This window comes from Primulina tabacum, chromosome 10 (genome assembly GCF_025594145.1).
Source record: "Primulina tabacum isolate GXHZ01 chromosome 10, ASM2559414v2, whole genome shotgun sequence".
Lineage (NCBI taxonomy): Eukaryota > Viridiplantae > Streptophyta > Magnoliopsida > Lamiales > Gesneriaceae > Primulina > Primulina tabacum.
The window spans coordinates 20,340,942-20,355,478 of record NC_134559.1 but is presented as its reverse complement, the minus strand read 5'-3'; the positions used below and the strand labels follow the sequence as shown (position 1 = coordinate 20,355,478).

General features: G+C 42.8%; 9 non-coding genes and 7 pseudogenes across 9 annotated transcripts; all 16 read right to left on the bottom strand.

Annotated features, from left to right (window-relative positions):
- Positions 1–648: 648 nt before the first annotated feature.
- Positions 649–768, bottom strand: LOC142506566 (5S ribosomal RNA). The gene has a single exon (XR_012804855.1). It is a non-coding gene; the product is annotated as a 5S ribosomal RNA (ribosomal RNA).
- A 683-nt stretch (positions 769–1,451) lies between these two features.
- LOC142512109 (5S ribosomal RNA) lies at positions 1,452–1,569 on the bottom strand (annotated as a pseudogene).
- A 678-nt stretch (positions 1,570–2,247) lies between these two features.
- LOC142508038 (5S ribosomal RNA) lies at positions 2,248–2,366 on the bottom strand. Its single transcript, XR_012806271.1, has one exon. It is a non-coding gene; the product is annotated as a 5S ribosomal RNA (ribosomal RNA).
- A 686-nt stretch (positions 2,367–3,052) lies between these two features.
- LOC142506323 (5S ribosomal RNA) lies at positions 3,053–3,171 on the bottom strand. The gene has a single exon (XR_012804618.1). It is a non-coding gene; the product is annotated as a 5S ribosomal RNA (ribosomal RNA).
- Positions 3,172–3,851: 680 nt separating this feature from the next.
- LOC142511343 (5S ribosomal RNA) lies at positions 3,852–3,969 on the bottom strand (annotated as a pseudogene).
- A 682-nt stretch (positions 3,970–4,651) lies between these two features.
- Positions 4,652–4,770, bottom strand: LOC142507200 (5S ribosomal RNA). The gene has a single exon (XR_012805462.1). It is a non-coding gene; the product is annotated as a 5S ribosomal RNA (ribosomal RNA).
- A 2,295-nt stretch (positions 4,771–7,065) lies between these two features.
- On the bottom strand, positions 7,066–7,184 carry LOC142512222 (5S ribosomal RNA; annotated as a pseudogene).
- Positions 7,185–8,185: 1,001 nt separating this feature from the next.
- Positions 8,186–8,304, bottom strand: LOC142511957 (5S ribosomal RNA; annotated as a pseudogene).
- Positions 8,305–8,986: 682 nt separating this feature from the next.
- LOC142511573 (5S ribosomal RNA) lies at positions 8,987–9,104 on the bottom strand (annotated as a pseudogene).
- A 579-nt stretch (positions 9,105–9,683) lies between these two features.
- Positions 9,684–9,802, bottom strand: LOC142506921 (5S ribosomal RNA). Its single transcript, XR_012805193.1, has one exon. It is a non-coding gene; the product is annotated as a 5S ribosomal RNA (ribosomal RNA).
- Positions 9,803–10,485: 683 nt separating this feature from the next.
- Positions 10,486–10,604, bottom strand: LOC142515973 (5S ribosomal RNA). Its single transcript, XR_012811793.1, has one exon. It is a non-coding gene; the product is annotated as a 5S ribosomal RNA (ribosomal RNA).
- Positions 10,605–11,286: 682 nt separating this feature from the next.
- LOC142515737 (5S ribosomal RNA) lies at positions 11,287–11,404 on the bottom strand. Its single transcript, XR_012811566.1, has one exon. It is a non-coding gene; the product is annotated as a 5S ribosomal RNA (ribosomal RNA).
- Positions 11,405–12,085: 681 nt separating this feature from the next.
- LOC142511097 (5S ribosomal RNA) lies at positions 12,086–12,202 on the bottom strand (annotated as a pseudogene).
- A 640-nt stretch (positions 12,203–12,842) lies between these two features.
- On the bottom strand, positions 12,843–12,961 carry LOC142515582 (5S ribosomal RNA). The gene has a single exon (XR_012811419.1). It is a non-coding gene; the product is annotated as a 5S ribosomal RNA (ribosomal RNA).
- A 626-nt stretch (positions 12,962–13,587) lies between these two features.
- Positions 13,588–13,706, bottom strand: LOC142509020 (5S ribosomal RNA). Its single transcript, XR_012807213.1, has one exon. It is a non-coding gene; the product is annotated as a 5S ribosomal RNA (ribosomal RNA).
- A 573-nt stretch (positions 13,707–14,279) lies between these two features.
- LOC142511687 (5S ribosomal RNA) lies at positions 14,280–14,397 on the bottom strand (annotated as a pseudogene).
- Positions 14,398–14,537: the final 140 nt, after the last annotated feature.

The window sequence follows — 14,537 nt, the reverse complement described above, 5'->3', positions numbered from 1 at the left end:
TCGCAACCGACATTGAGTTGGTAGTTTATTCTTATATCCCTCGAGTACGTGTGGAGCGGGCGGCGATGGACAACACGCGGCACTGCTCTCGTCCAATCAGAACCATGAAGTTAAGCGTTCTGGCGCGATGGCAGAGCTAAGATGGGTGACCTCCCTGGGAAGTCCTCGTGTCGCGAACGTTTACGTTTATTATGGCTAAAATAGTCGAAATAACTGTTTTTAATGAGTTAACCGTCTCTGGAGTAATCTGCGTCATACCCTTCTGCACAGCACCGGCTCACGAGAACAAAAATCACTAAATGTTCCCAGAAAATAGAAAAAAATAAGAAGAAGAAAGCGAATGTAAAGCTATTATTATGCCTGAGATACGATAAAATTGAACCGGAATAGATATTCGGACTTCCTAAGCAGATTTCTCGAGGAAACGGAAGCTTAATAAAAGCGGAAAATCGCAAATTAGAGGGTCTTAGAGAAGAAATTCGGCTAAGACCGTTTACAATCAAATTAGGCTACGATTTTGTCTTGTCCAAATCCAACAGTGCCCGAGTTACGTTGATTGCACGTCTTATTTGGTCTAAATCAAGATTCATAAGATTTGAGCAGAAAATCGTCTTTCAACAATTAATCAAAAATAGAAAAACACGAAAAGGAGTGCAACACGAGGACTTCCCAGGGGGTCACCCATCCTAGTACTGCCTCTTGCCCAAGCACGCTTAACTTCGGAGTTCTGATGGGATCCGGTGCTTTAGTGCTTGTATGATCGCACCAGACATTGAGTGGGATGTTTATTCTTATATCCCTCGAGTACGTGTGGAGCGGGCGGCGATGGACAACACGAGGCACAGCTCTCGCCCAATCAGAACTATGAAGTTAAGCGTTCTGGCGCGATGGCAGAGCTAGGATGGGTGACGTTCCTGGGAAGTCCTCGTGCCGTGACCTTTTAAGTAAATTATGGCTAAAACAGTCGAAATAATTGTTTTTAATGAGTTAACCGTCTCCGGTGTAATCTGCGTCATACCCTTCCGCATAGCACCGGCTCACGACAACAAAAATCGCTAAATGTTCCCAGAAAATAGAAAAAAATAAGAAGAAGTAAATAGGGAATGTAAAGCTATTATTATGCCTGAGATACGATAAAATGGAACTGGAATTGAATTTCGGACTTCCTAAGTGGATTTCTCGAGGAAACGGAAGCTTAACAGAAGCGAAAAATCGCAAATTAGAGGGTCTTAGAGGAGGAGTTCGGCTAAAATCTCGCCAGCTCATTGCGGAGTAATGAGTCTCGTTCGTTTGCCTGTTTACAATCAAAGTAGCCTACAATTTTGTCCAAATCCGGCAGTGCCCGAGCTACGTTGATTTCACATGTCTTCTCAGGTCCTGATCGAGAGTCAGATGATTTGAGCCGAAAAATCGTCTGTCAACAAGTAATCAAAAATAGAAAAACACGAAAAAGAGTGCAAACGAGGACTTCCAAGGGGGTCACCTATCCTATTACTGCTCTAGCCCAAGCACGCTTAGCTTTAGAGTTCTGATGGGATCCGGTGCATTAGTGCTGGTATGATCGCACCTGACATTGAATGGATGTTTATTCTTATATCGCAAGTGTACGTGTGGAGAAGGCGACGATGGACAACACGCGGCACTGCTCTCGCCCAATCAGAACCATGAAGTTACGCGTTCTAGCGCGATGGCAGAGCTAGGATGGGTAACCTCCCTGGAAAGTACTCGTGTCGCGATCGTTTACGTAAATTATGGCTAAAACAGTCGAAATAACTGTTTTTAATGAGTTAACCGTCTCCGGAGTAATCTGCGTCATACCCTTCCGAACAGAACTGGCTCACGACAACAAAAATTGCTAAATGTTCCCAGAAAAGTAAAAAAAATAAGAATAATAAAATAGCGAATGTAAAGCTATTATTATGCCTGGATACGATAAAATGAAACCGGAATCGAATTTCGGACTTACTAAGCGGATTTTTCGAGGAAACGGAAGATTAACAGAAGCGGAAAATCGCAAATTAGATGGTCTTAGAGAAAAAATTCGGGTAAAATCTCGCCAGCTCATTGCGTAGTAATGAATCTCGTTCGTTTGCCTGTTTACAATCAAATTAGGCTACAATTTTGTCCAAATCCAGCAGTGCCCGAGCTACGTCGATTTCACGTCTTATCTGGTCCTAATCGAGATTCAAATGATTTGAGTCGAAAATCGTCTGTCAACAAGTAATCAAAAATAGAAAAACACGAAAAAGGGTGCAACACGAGTACTTCCCAAGGGGTCACCCATTCTAGTACTGCTGTCGCCCAAGCACGCTTAACTTCGAAATTCTGATGGAATCCGGTGCATTAGTGCTGGTATGATCGCACCCGACATATAGTGGGATGTTTATTCTTATATCCCTCGAGTACGTGTGGTGCGGGCGGCGATGGACAACTCGCGGCACTGCTCTCGCCCAATCAGAACCATGAAGTTAATCGTTATGGCGCGATGGCGGAGCTAGGATGGGTGACCTCCCTGGGAAGTCCTCGGGTCGCGACCATTTACTTAAATTATGGATAAAACAGTCGAAATAATTGTTTTTAATGAGTTAACCGTCTCCAGAGTAATCTGCGTCATACCCTTCCGCACAGAACCGGCTCACGACAACAAAAATCGCTTAATGTTCCCCGAAAATAGAAAAAAAAAAATAAGAAGAAGAAAATAGCGAATGTAAAGCTATAATTATGCCGGGGATATGATAAAAACGAACCAGAATCGAATTTTGGACTTCCTAAGCGGATTTCTCGAGGAAACGGAAGCTTAACAGAAGCAAAAAATCGCAAATTAGAGGGTCTTAGAAAAGGAATTCGGCTAAATTCTCGCCAGCTCATTGCGGAGTAATGAGTCTCGTTCGTTTGCCCGTTGACAATAAAATTAGCCTACAATTTTGTCCAAATCCGGCAGTGCCCGAGCTGCGTTGATTTCACATGTCTTCTCTGGTCCTTATCGAGAGTCAGATGATTTGTGCCGAAAATCGTCTGTCAACAAGTAATCAAAAAAAGAAAAACACGAAAAGGGATGCAACACGAGTACTTCCCAGGGGGTCATCCATCAAAGTACTGCTCTCGTCCAAGAACGCTTAACTTCGGAGTTCTTATGGGATCCGGTGTATAAGTGCTGGTATGATCGCACCCGACATTGAGTGGGATGTTTATTCTTATATCCCTCGAGTACATGTTGAGCGGGCGGCGATGGACAACACGCGGCACTGGTCTCGCCCAATCAGAACCATAAAGTTAAGCGTTCTGGCGCGATGGCAGAGTTAGGATGGGTGACCTCTCTAGGAAGTCCTCGTGTCGCGACCGTTTACGTAAATTATGGCTAAAATAGTTGAAATAATTGTTTTTAATGAGTTAACCGTCTCCAAAGTAATATGCGTCATACCCTTCCGCACAGCACCGGCTCACGACAACAAAAATCGCTAAATGTTCACAGAAAATTAAAAAAATAAGATGAAGAAAATAGCGAATGAAAAGCTATTATTATGCCTGGGATACGATAAAATGGAAACGGAATCGAATTTCGGACTTCCTAAGCGGATTTATCTAGGAAACGAAAGCTTAACAGAAGCGAAAAATCGAAAATTAGAGGGTCTTATAGAAGGAATTCGGCTAAAATCTCGCCAGCTCATTGCGGAGAATGAGTCTCGTTCGTTTGCCCGTTTACAATCAAATTAGCCTACAATTTTGTCCAAATCCGGCAGTGCCCGAGCTACGTTGATTTCACATTTCTTCTCTTATCCTGATCGAGAGTCAGATGATTTGAGCCGAAAATCGCCTGTCAACAAGTAATCAAAAATAGAAAAACACGAAAAAGGGTGCAAACGAGGACTTCCCAGCGGGTCACTCATCCAAGAACTGCTCCCACCCAAGCACGCTTAACTTCGAAGTTCTGATGGGATTCGGTGCATTAGTGCTGGTATGATCGCATCCGACATTGAGTGGGATGTTTATTATTATATCCCTCGAGTACGTGTGGAGCGTGCGGCGATGGACAACACGCGGCACTGCTCTCGCCCAATAAGAACAATGAAGTTAAGCGTTCTTGCGCGATGGTAGAGCTAGGATGGGTGACATCCCTAGAAAGTCCTCATGTCGCGACTGTTTCCGTAAATTATGGCTAAAACAGTCGAAATAATTGTTTTTAATGAGTTAACCGTCTCCGGAGTAATCTGCGTCATACCCTACCGCACAGAACCGGCTCACGACAACAAAAATCGCTAAATGTTTCCAGAAAAGTGAAAAAAAATAAGAATAAGTAAATAGCGAATGTAAAGCTATTATTATGCCTTGATACAATAAAATGAAACTGGAATCGAATTTCGGACTTACTAAGCGGATTTTTCGAGGAAACGGAAGATTAACAGAAGCGGAAAATCGCAAATTAGATGGTCTTAGGGAAGGAATTCGGCTAAAATCTCGTCATCTCATTGCGGATTAATAAATCTCGTTCGTTTGCCCGTTTACAATCAAATTAGGCTACAATTTTGTCCAAATCCGGCAGTGCCCGAGCTACGTTGATTTCACATTTCTTATCTGGTCCCGATCGAGATTCAGATGATTTGAGCCGAAAATCGTCTGTCAACAAATAATCAAAAATAGAAAAACACGAAAAGGGGTCCAACACGAGGAATTCCCATGGGGTCACCCATCCTAGTACTGCTGTGGCCCAAGCACGCTTAACTTCGGAGTTCTGATGGGATCCGGTGCATTAGTGCTGGTATGATCGCACCCGACATTGAGTGGGATGTTTATTCTTATATCCCTCGAGTACGTGTGGTGCGGGCGGCGATAGACAACACGCGGCACTGCTCTCGTCCAATCAGAACCATGAAGTTAAGCGTTCTGGCACGATGGTAGAGCTAGGATGGGTGACCTCCCTGGGAAGTCCTCGTGGCGACCGTTTACGTAAATTATGGCTAAAACAGTTGAAATAATTGTTTTTAATGAGTTAACAGTCTTCGGAGTAATCTGCGTCATACCCTTTCGCACAGCACCTGTTGGAACTTTTCAAGTTCGCAATCTTGATTTTGATGTTAACAAAACTTGTTATTGTTTTTCTAACATATTTCCTCAAGTGTGAAATTGCAAATACAAGAAGCAAGCTGAAACTGAATTTTGCACAAACTGAATTTCTGGCGAGCTTTGTTATTTTGATGATATCTCTCAACTGGATTATCCAAATGACAATCCGCAAACTGGACTGATTAGAAAACTCAATTCGGAACAAATCGTATTTCACGTCTGTTGGGCAAAATCGGATGTTATGATGGTCTAACTGATCGCTCAATTACCGAAATGATCACACGAAAACAGCAATCAGTTGAGTTTGAGCAGCTGCGGTATTTTGGTCATATCTCTCAGTTCGGTTATTGAAATGAAGCGATTCAGTATGCGTTGGAAAGATAAGACGATGATCTACAAATCATCTTCAGAAGTCAAAGTCTGAATCAAAGCGTAAGATGCTGATAAATGAGGATGAAGTTACTGGTTCAGCACAAACTGAAATCAGCTAGGCTGATTTCAGCACACCAGCTGAAACTGAACCAACTGCTGACCAGCTGACCAACCAACTGAACTGAACCAGCTGCTGACCAACTGAAACTGAACCAGACCAGCTGAAAACCAGTTGAACCAGACCAGCTGAACTGAACCAGCTGAAACTGTACCAGACCAGCTGAAGACCAGTTGAACCAGTCCAACTGAACCAGACCAACTGAACCAGTTGAACTGATTGACCAGTTGAGTTGACCAGTTGACCAGAGTTGACAAGTCGGGAAAATGTCCAGCAAGACGAATTTTACTGTTGCAATTCCAGAAACAGTACAGAAACTTTCCAACGGTCATATTCTTGTGTCTAACGTATATATCATTGTTGGAGCCTATAAATACAACATATTGAAGATCAAACAACAGCTTTTGAAGGGGATTCAAAGCATGGGCAGTTAGCATGAAAAAATCAGCTTGTTGAGAGCACAAGCCCTTGTGTGAGGATACATTTGAGATGTACACTGTAAATGATAAATTCCTCACACACAATCACTCACACATATACAAGAGAGTTGAACTTCAAAGATTAGTTGAGTGAGTCTTGCACAAAGACAATAAACTTGTGTATGTAGTCTTTGCATATGAGACATTAAAGAATATGCTGATTGTGAGGTGATGCCTACAATCTTGAGTGCTAGGAGTTCTAGTTGGGTGCTGCCCTTCCGGAATGGGTTTGTACAAGTAGTTGTATAAATCAAAGTCTTCTAGTGGATCCTTCCCAAGAGGAAAAAGGGATGACGTAGGAGTGTTTGAAATATCCGAATATCCATAAACAAATTCGTGTCTATTTGTTTATTGCATTTGCTTATCATTTTCACTGTTTTTAAAGATGCATTGTTGAAGCATTTTATGTGTTCTTCAAATCTCAAAATATTGTATACCAAGTGTTTGATAAAATACTTCAACTGAATATTTTTACTCATTCAACTTGCATATATTTTAAATGGTTTACAAAATATTTAATCGGTTTCTACGAAAGATTATTTCGAGTATCTTCCGCTTGGTTTTTAACCAAACTCGATTTAATTCATCGGTGTTCAATATTTCAAGAACCGAGCTATTGTAGCTCAATGATTATCCCCCCTAATCGATCCTATCAGCACCGGTTCACGACAACAAAAATCGCTAAATGTTCCCAGAAAATAGAAAAAAAATAAGAAGAAGAAAATAGCGAATGTAAAGCTATTATTATGCCTGGGATACGATAAAATGGAACCAGAATCGAATTTCGGACTCCCTAAGCGGATTTATCGAGGAAACGGAAGCTTAACAGAAGCGGAAAATCGCAAATTCGAGGGTCTTAGAGAAGGAATTCGGCTAAGACCGTTTACAATCAAATTAGGCTATAAGTTTGTCCAAATCCAGCAGTGCCCGAGTTACGTTGATTTCCCATGTCTTATTTGGACCCGATCGAGATTTAGATGATTTGAGCTGAAAATCGTCTTTCAACAAGTAATCAAAAATAGAAAAACACGAAAAGGGGTGCAACACGAGGACTTCCCAGGGGGTCACCCATTCTAGTACTGCTCTCGCCCAAGTACGCTTAACTCTGTCGTTTTGATGGGATCCGGTGCATTAGTGCTCGTAAGATCGCACCCGACATTGAGTGGGATGTTTATTCTTATATCCCTCGAGTACGTGTGGAGCGGGCGGCGATGGACAACACGCGGCACTGCTCTCGCCCAATCAGAACCATGAAGTTAATCGTTATGGCGCGATGTCGGATCTAGGATGGGTGACCTCCCTGGGAATTCCTCGTTTACGTAAATTATGGATAAAACAGTCGAAATAATTGTTTTTACTGAGTTAACCGTCTCCGGAGTAATCTGCGTCATACCCTTCTTTACAGAACCGGCTCACGACAACAAAAATCGCTAAATGTTCCCAAAAAATAGAAAAAAAATACGAATAAAAAATACCGAATGTAAAGCTATTATTATGCATGAGATACGATAAAATGGAACCGGAATTGAATTTCGGACTTCCTAAGCGGATTTCTCGAGGCAACGGAAGCTTAACAGAAGCGGAAATTCGCAAATTAGAGGGTCTTAGAGAAGGAATTCGGATAAAATCTCGCCAGCTCATTGCGGATTAATGAGTCTCGTTCGTTTGCCCGTTTACAATCAAATTAGGCTACAATTTTGTCCAAATCCGGCAGTACCCGAGCTACCCTTCCGCACAGCACTGGCTCACGACAACAAAAATTGCTAAATGTTCCCAGAAAATTGAAAAAAATAAGAAGAAAATAGCGAATGTAAATCTATTATTATGCCTGGGATACGATAAAATGGAACCGGAATCGAATTTCGGACTTCCTAAGCGGATTTCTCGATGAAACGGAAGCTTAACAGAAGCGAAAAATGGCAAAGTAGAGGGTCTTAGAGAAGGAATTCGGCTAAAATCTCGCCAGCTCATTGCGGAGAAATGAGTCTTGTTCGTTTGCCCGTTTACAATCAAATCAGCCTACAATTTTGTCCAAATCCGGCAGTGCTCGAGCTACGTTGATTTTACATGTCTACTCCGGTCCTAATCGAGAGTCAAATGAGTTGAGCTGAAAATCGTCTGTCAACAAGTAATAAAAAATAGAAAAACACGAAAAGGGGTGCCACACGAGGACTTCCCAGGGGGCCACCCATCCAAGTATTGCCCTCGCCCAAGCACGCTTAAATTCGGAGTTCTTATGGGATCTGCTGTATTAGTGCTTGTATGATCGCAACCGACATTGAGTGGGATGTTTATTCTTATATCCCTCGACTACATGTGGAGCGGGCGGCGATGGACAACACGCGGCACTGCTCTCGCCCAATCAGAACAATGAAATTAAGCGTTTTGGCGCGATGGCAGAGCCAGGATGGGTGACCTCCCTGGAAAGTCATCGTGTCGCGACCGTTTACGTAAATTATGGCTAAAACAGTAGAAATAATTGTTTTTAATGAGTTAACCGTCTCCGGAGTAATCTGCGTCATACCCTTCGCACAGAACCGGCTCACGACAACAAAAATCGCTAAATGTTCCCAAAAAATAGAAAAAAAATACGAAGTAGAAAATAGCAAATGTAAAGCTATTATTATGCCTGGAATACGATAAAATGTAACCGGAATCGAATTTCGTACTTCCTAAGCGGATTTCTCGAGGAAACGGAAGCTTAACAGAAGCGGAAAATCGCAAATTAGAGGGTCTTAGAGAAGAAATTCGGCTAAAATCTCGCCAGCTCCTTGCGGAGTAATGAGTCTCGTTCGTTTGCCCGTTTACAATCAAATTAGATTACAATTTTGTCCAAATCCGGCAGTGCCCGAGCTACGTTGATTTCACATGTCTTCTTTGGTCCGGATCGAGATTCAGATGATTTGAGCCGAAAATCGTCTGTCAACAAGTAATCAAAAATAGAAAAACACGAAAAGGGGTGCAAACGAGGACTTCCCAAGGGGTCATCCATTCAAGTACTGCTCTCGCCCAAGCACACTTAACTTCTGAGTTCTGATGGGATCCGGTGCATTAGTGCTAATATGATCTCACCCGAAATTGAGTGGGATGTTTCGCCCAATCAGAACAATGAAGTTAAGCGTTCTAGCGCGATGGCAGAGCTAGGATGGGTGACCTCCCTTGAAAGTCCTCGTGTCGCGACCGTTTACGTAAATTATGGCTAAAACAGTCGAAATAATTGTTTTTAATGAGATAACCGTCTCCGGAGTAATCTGCGTCATACCCTTCCGCACAGCACCGGCTCACGACAACAAAAATCGCTAAATGTTCCCAGAAAATAGAAAAAAAATAAGATGAAGAAAATAGCGAATGTAAAGCTATTATTATGCATGGGATACGATAAAATGGAACCGGAATCGAATTTCGGACTTCCTAAGCTGATTTATCGAGGAAACGGAAGCTTAACAGAAGCGAAAAATCGCAAATTAGAGGGTCTTAGAGAAGGAATTCGGCTAAGACCGTTTACAATCAAATTAGGCTACAATTTTGTCGAAATCTTGCAGTGCCCGAGTTACGTTGATTTCACATGATTTATTTGGTCCCGATCGAGATTTAGATGATTTGAGCCGAAAATCGTCTTTCAACAAGTAATCAAAAATAGAAAAACATGAAAACGGGTGCAACACGAGGACTTCCCAGGGGGTCACCCATGCTAGTATTGCTCTCGCCCAAGCATGCTTAACTCCGAAGTTCTGATGGGATCCGGTGCATTAGTGCTGGTATGATCGCACCCGACATTGAGTGGGATGTTTATTCTTATATCCCTCGAGTACGTGTGGAGCGGGCGGCGATGGACAACACGCGGCATTGCTCTCGCCCAATCAGAACCATGAAGTTAATCGTTATGGCGCGATGACGGAGCTAGGATGGGTGACCTCCCTGGGAAGTCCTCGTGTCGCGACAGTTTACGTAAATTATGGATAAAACAATCGAAATAATTGTTTTTAAAGAGTTAACCATTTTCGGAGTAATCTGCGTCATACCTTTCCGCATAGAACCGGCTCACGACAACAAAAATCGCTAAATGTTCCCAGAAAATAGAAAAAAAATAAGAAGAAGAAAATAGCAAATGCAAAGCTATTATTATGCCTGGGATACGATAAAATAGAACCGGAATCGAATTTCGGACTTCCTAAGCAGATTTCTCGAGGAAACGGAAGCTTAACAGAAGCGGAAAATCGCAAATTAGAGGGCCTTAGAGAAGGAATTCGGCAAAAATCTCGCCAGATCATTGCGGAGTAATGAGTCTCGTCCGTTTGCCCGTTTACAATCAAATTAGGCTACAATTTCGTCCAAATCCGGCAGTGCCCGAGCTACGTTGATTTCACATGTCTTATCTGGTCTCGATCGAGATTCAGATGATTTGAGCCGAAAATCGTCTGTCAACAAGTAATCAAAAATAGAAAAACACGAAAAAGGGTGCAACGCGAGAACTTCCAAGGGGGTCACCCATCCTAGTACTGCCCTCGCCCAAGCACGCTTAACTTCGGAGTTCTGATGGGATCCGGTGCATTAGTGCTGGCATGAACGCACTCGACATTGATTGGGATGTTTATTCTTATATCCCTCGAGTACGTGTGGAGCGGGCGGCGTTGGACAACACGCGGAACTGCTATCGTCCAATCAAAACCATGAAGTTAAGCGTTCTGGCGCAATGGCAGAGCTAGGATTGGTGACCTCCCTGGGAAGTCCTCGTGTCGCGACCGTTTACGTAAATTATAGCTAAAACAGTCGAAAGAATTGTTTTTAATGAGTTAACCGTCTCCGGAGTAATCTGTGTCATACCCTTCCACACAACACCGGCTCACGAAAACAAAAATCGCTAAATGTTCCCAGAAAATATAAAAAAATAAGAAGAAGAAAATAGCGAATGTAAAGCTATTTTTATGCCTTGGATACGATAAAATGGAACCGAAATCGAATTTCGGACTTCCTAAGCGGATTTCTCGAGGAAACGGAAGCTTAACAGAAGCGGAAAATCGCAAATTAGAGGGTCTTAAAGAAGGAATTCGGCTAAAATCTCGCCAGCTCATTGCGGAGTATTGAGTTTCGTTCGTTTGCCCGTTTACAATTAAATTAGCCTACAATTTTGTCCAAATCCGGCAGTGCCTGAGCTACGTTGATTTCACATGTATTCTCTGGTTCTGATCGAGAGTCAGATGATTTGAGCCGAAAATCGTCTGTCAACAAGTAATCAAAAATAGAAAAACACGAAAAGGGGTGCAAACGAGGACTTCCCAGGGGGTCACCCATACAAGTACTGCTCTCGCCCAAGCACACTTAACTTCGGAGTTCTGATGGGATCCGGTGTATTAGTGCTGGTATGATCGCACCCAACATTGAGTGGGATGTTTATTCTTACATCCCTCGATTACGTGTGGAGCGGGCGGCGATGGACAACACGCGGAACTGCTCTCGCCCAATAAGAACCATGAAGTTATTCGTTATGGCGCGATGTCGGATCTAGGATGGGTGACCTCCCTGTGAATTCCTCGTGTCGCAACCGTTTACGTAAATTATGGCTAAAACAGTCGAAATAATTGTTTTTAATGAGTTAACCGTCTCCGGAGTAATCTGCGTCATACCCTTCCGCACAGAACCGGCTCACGACAACAAAAATCGCTAAATGTTTCCAGAAAGTAGAAAAAAAATAAGAATAAGAAAATAGAAAATGTAAAGCTATAATTATGCCTGGGATACGATAAAATGAAATCGAAATCGAATTCCGGACTTCCTAAGCGGATTTCTCGAGGAAACGGAAGCTTAACAGAAACGGAAAATCGCAAATTAGAGGGTCTTAGAGAAGGAATTCGGCTAAAATCTCTCCAGCTCATTGCGGATTAATGAGTCTCGTTCGTTTGCCCGTTTACAATCAAATTAGGATACAATTTTGTCCAAATCCGGCAGTGCCCGAGCTACGTTGATTTCACGTCTTATCTGGTCCCGATCGAGATTCAGATGATTTGAGCCAAAAATCATCTGTCAACAAGTAATCAAAAATAGAAAAACACGAAAAAGAATGCAACACGAGGACTTCCTAGGGGGTCACCCATCCTAGTACTACTCTCAATGGCACGCTTAACTTCGGAGTTCTGATGGGATCCGGTGCATTAGTTCTGGTATGATCGCACCCGACATTGAGTTGGATGTTTATTCTTATATCCCTCGAGTACGTGTGGAGCGGGCGGCGATGGACAACACGCGGCACTGCTCTCGGCTAATCAGAACCATGAAGTTAAGCGTTCTGGCGCGATAGCAGAGCTAGGATGGGTGAACTCCCTGGGAAGTCCTCGTGTCGCGAACGTTTACATAAATTATGGCTAAAACAGTCGAAATAATTATTTTTAATGAGTTAACCGTCTCCGGAGTAATATGCGTCATACCCTTCCGCACAGCACCGGCTCACGACAACAAAAATCGCTAAATGTTCCCAGAAAATAGAAAAAAATGAGAATAAGAAAATAGCGAATGTAAAGAAATTATTATGCCTGAGATACGATAAAATAGAACCGGAATCGAATTTCGGACTTCCTAAGCAGATTTCTCGAGGAAACGGAAGCTTAACAAAAGCGGAAAATCGCAAATTAGAGGGTCTTAAAGAAGGAATTCGGCTAAGACCGTTTACAATCAAATTAGGCTACGATTTTGTCCAAATCCGATAGTGCCCGAATTACGTTGATTTCACATGTCTTATTTTGTCTCGATCGAGATTCAGATGATTTGAGCCGAAAATCATCTTTCTACAAGTAATCAAAAATAGAAAAACACGAAAAGTGGTGCAACACGAGGACTTCCTAGGGGGTAACCCATCCTAGTACTGCTCTCGCCCAAGCATGCTTAACTTCGGAGCTCTGATGGGATCCGGTGCATTAATGCTGGTATAATCGCACCCGACATTGAGTGGGATGTTTATTCTTATATCCCTCGAGTACGTGTGGAGCGGGCGGCGATGGACAACATGCCGCACTGCTCTCGCCCAATCAGAACCATAAAGTTAAGCGTTCTGGCGCGATGGCAGAGCTAGGATGGGTGACGTCCCCGGGAAGTCCTCGTGTCGCGACCTTTTACGTAAATTATGGCTAAAACAGTAAAAATAATTGTTTTTAAGAGTTAACCTTCTCAGGATTAATCTGCGTCATACCCTTCCGCAAAGCACCGGCTCACAACAACAAAAATCGCTAAATATTCCCCGAAAAAAAATAAAAATAAGAAATTGGAATCGAATTTCGGACTTCCTTAGTGGATTTCTCGAGGAAACAGAAGCTTAACAGAAGCGGAAAATCGCAAATTAGAGGGTCTTAGAGAAGGAATTCGGCTAAAATCTCGCCAGCTCATTGAGGAGAATGAGTCTCGTTCGTTTGCCCATTTACAATCAAATTAGCCTACAATTTTGTCCAAATCCGGCAGTGGCCGAACTACGTTGATTTCACATGTCTTCTCTGGTCCTTATCGAGAGTCAGATGATTTGAGCCAAAAATTGTCTATCAACAAGTAATCAAAAATAGAAAAACACGAAAAAGAGTGCAACACGAGGACTTCCCATGGGGTCACCCATCCAAGTACTGCTCTCGTCCAGGCACGCTTAACTTCGGAGCTTTTATGGGATCTGGTGTATTATTGCTGGTATGATCGCACCCGTCATTGAGTGTGATGTTTATTCTAATATCCCTCGAGTACGTGTGGAGCTGGCGGCGATGGACAACACGCGGCACTGCTCTCGCCCAATCAGAACCAAGAAGTTAAGCTTTCGGGCGCGATGGCAGAGCTAGGATGGGTGACCGCCCTGGGAAATCCTCGTGTCGCGACCGTTTACGTAAATTATGGCTAAGACAATCGAAAAAACTTTCATTTTTAATGAGTTAATCGTCTACGGAGTAATCTGCGTCATACCCTTCTGTACAGAACCGGCTCACGACAACAAAAATCATAATTGTTTCCAAAAAATTGAAAAAATATAAAAATAAAAAAATAGCGAATTTAAAGCTATTATTATGCTTGAGATACGATAAAATGAAAACGAATCGAATTTTGGATTAATGAGTCTCGTTCGTTTGCCCGTTTACAATCAAATTATGCAACAATTTTGTCCAAATCCGGCAAGTGCCCGAGGTACGTTGATTTCACGTCTTATCTGGTCCCGATCGAGATTTAGATGATTTGAGCCGAAAATCGTCTATCAACAAGTAATCAAAAATAGAAAAACACGAAAAAGGGTGCAACACGATGACTTCCTAGGGGGTCAACCATCCTAGTACTGATCTCGCCCAAGCACGCTTAACTTCGGAGTTTGATGGGATCCGAAGTATTATTGCTGGTATGATCGCACCCGACATTGAGTGGGATGTTTATTCTTATATCTCTCGAGTACGTGTGGAGCGGGCGACGATGGACAACACGCTGCACTGCTCTCGCCCAATCAGAACAATGAAGTTAAGCGTTCTGGCGCGAAGGCAGAGCTAGGATGGGTG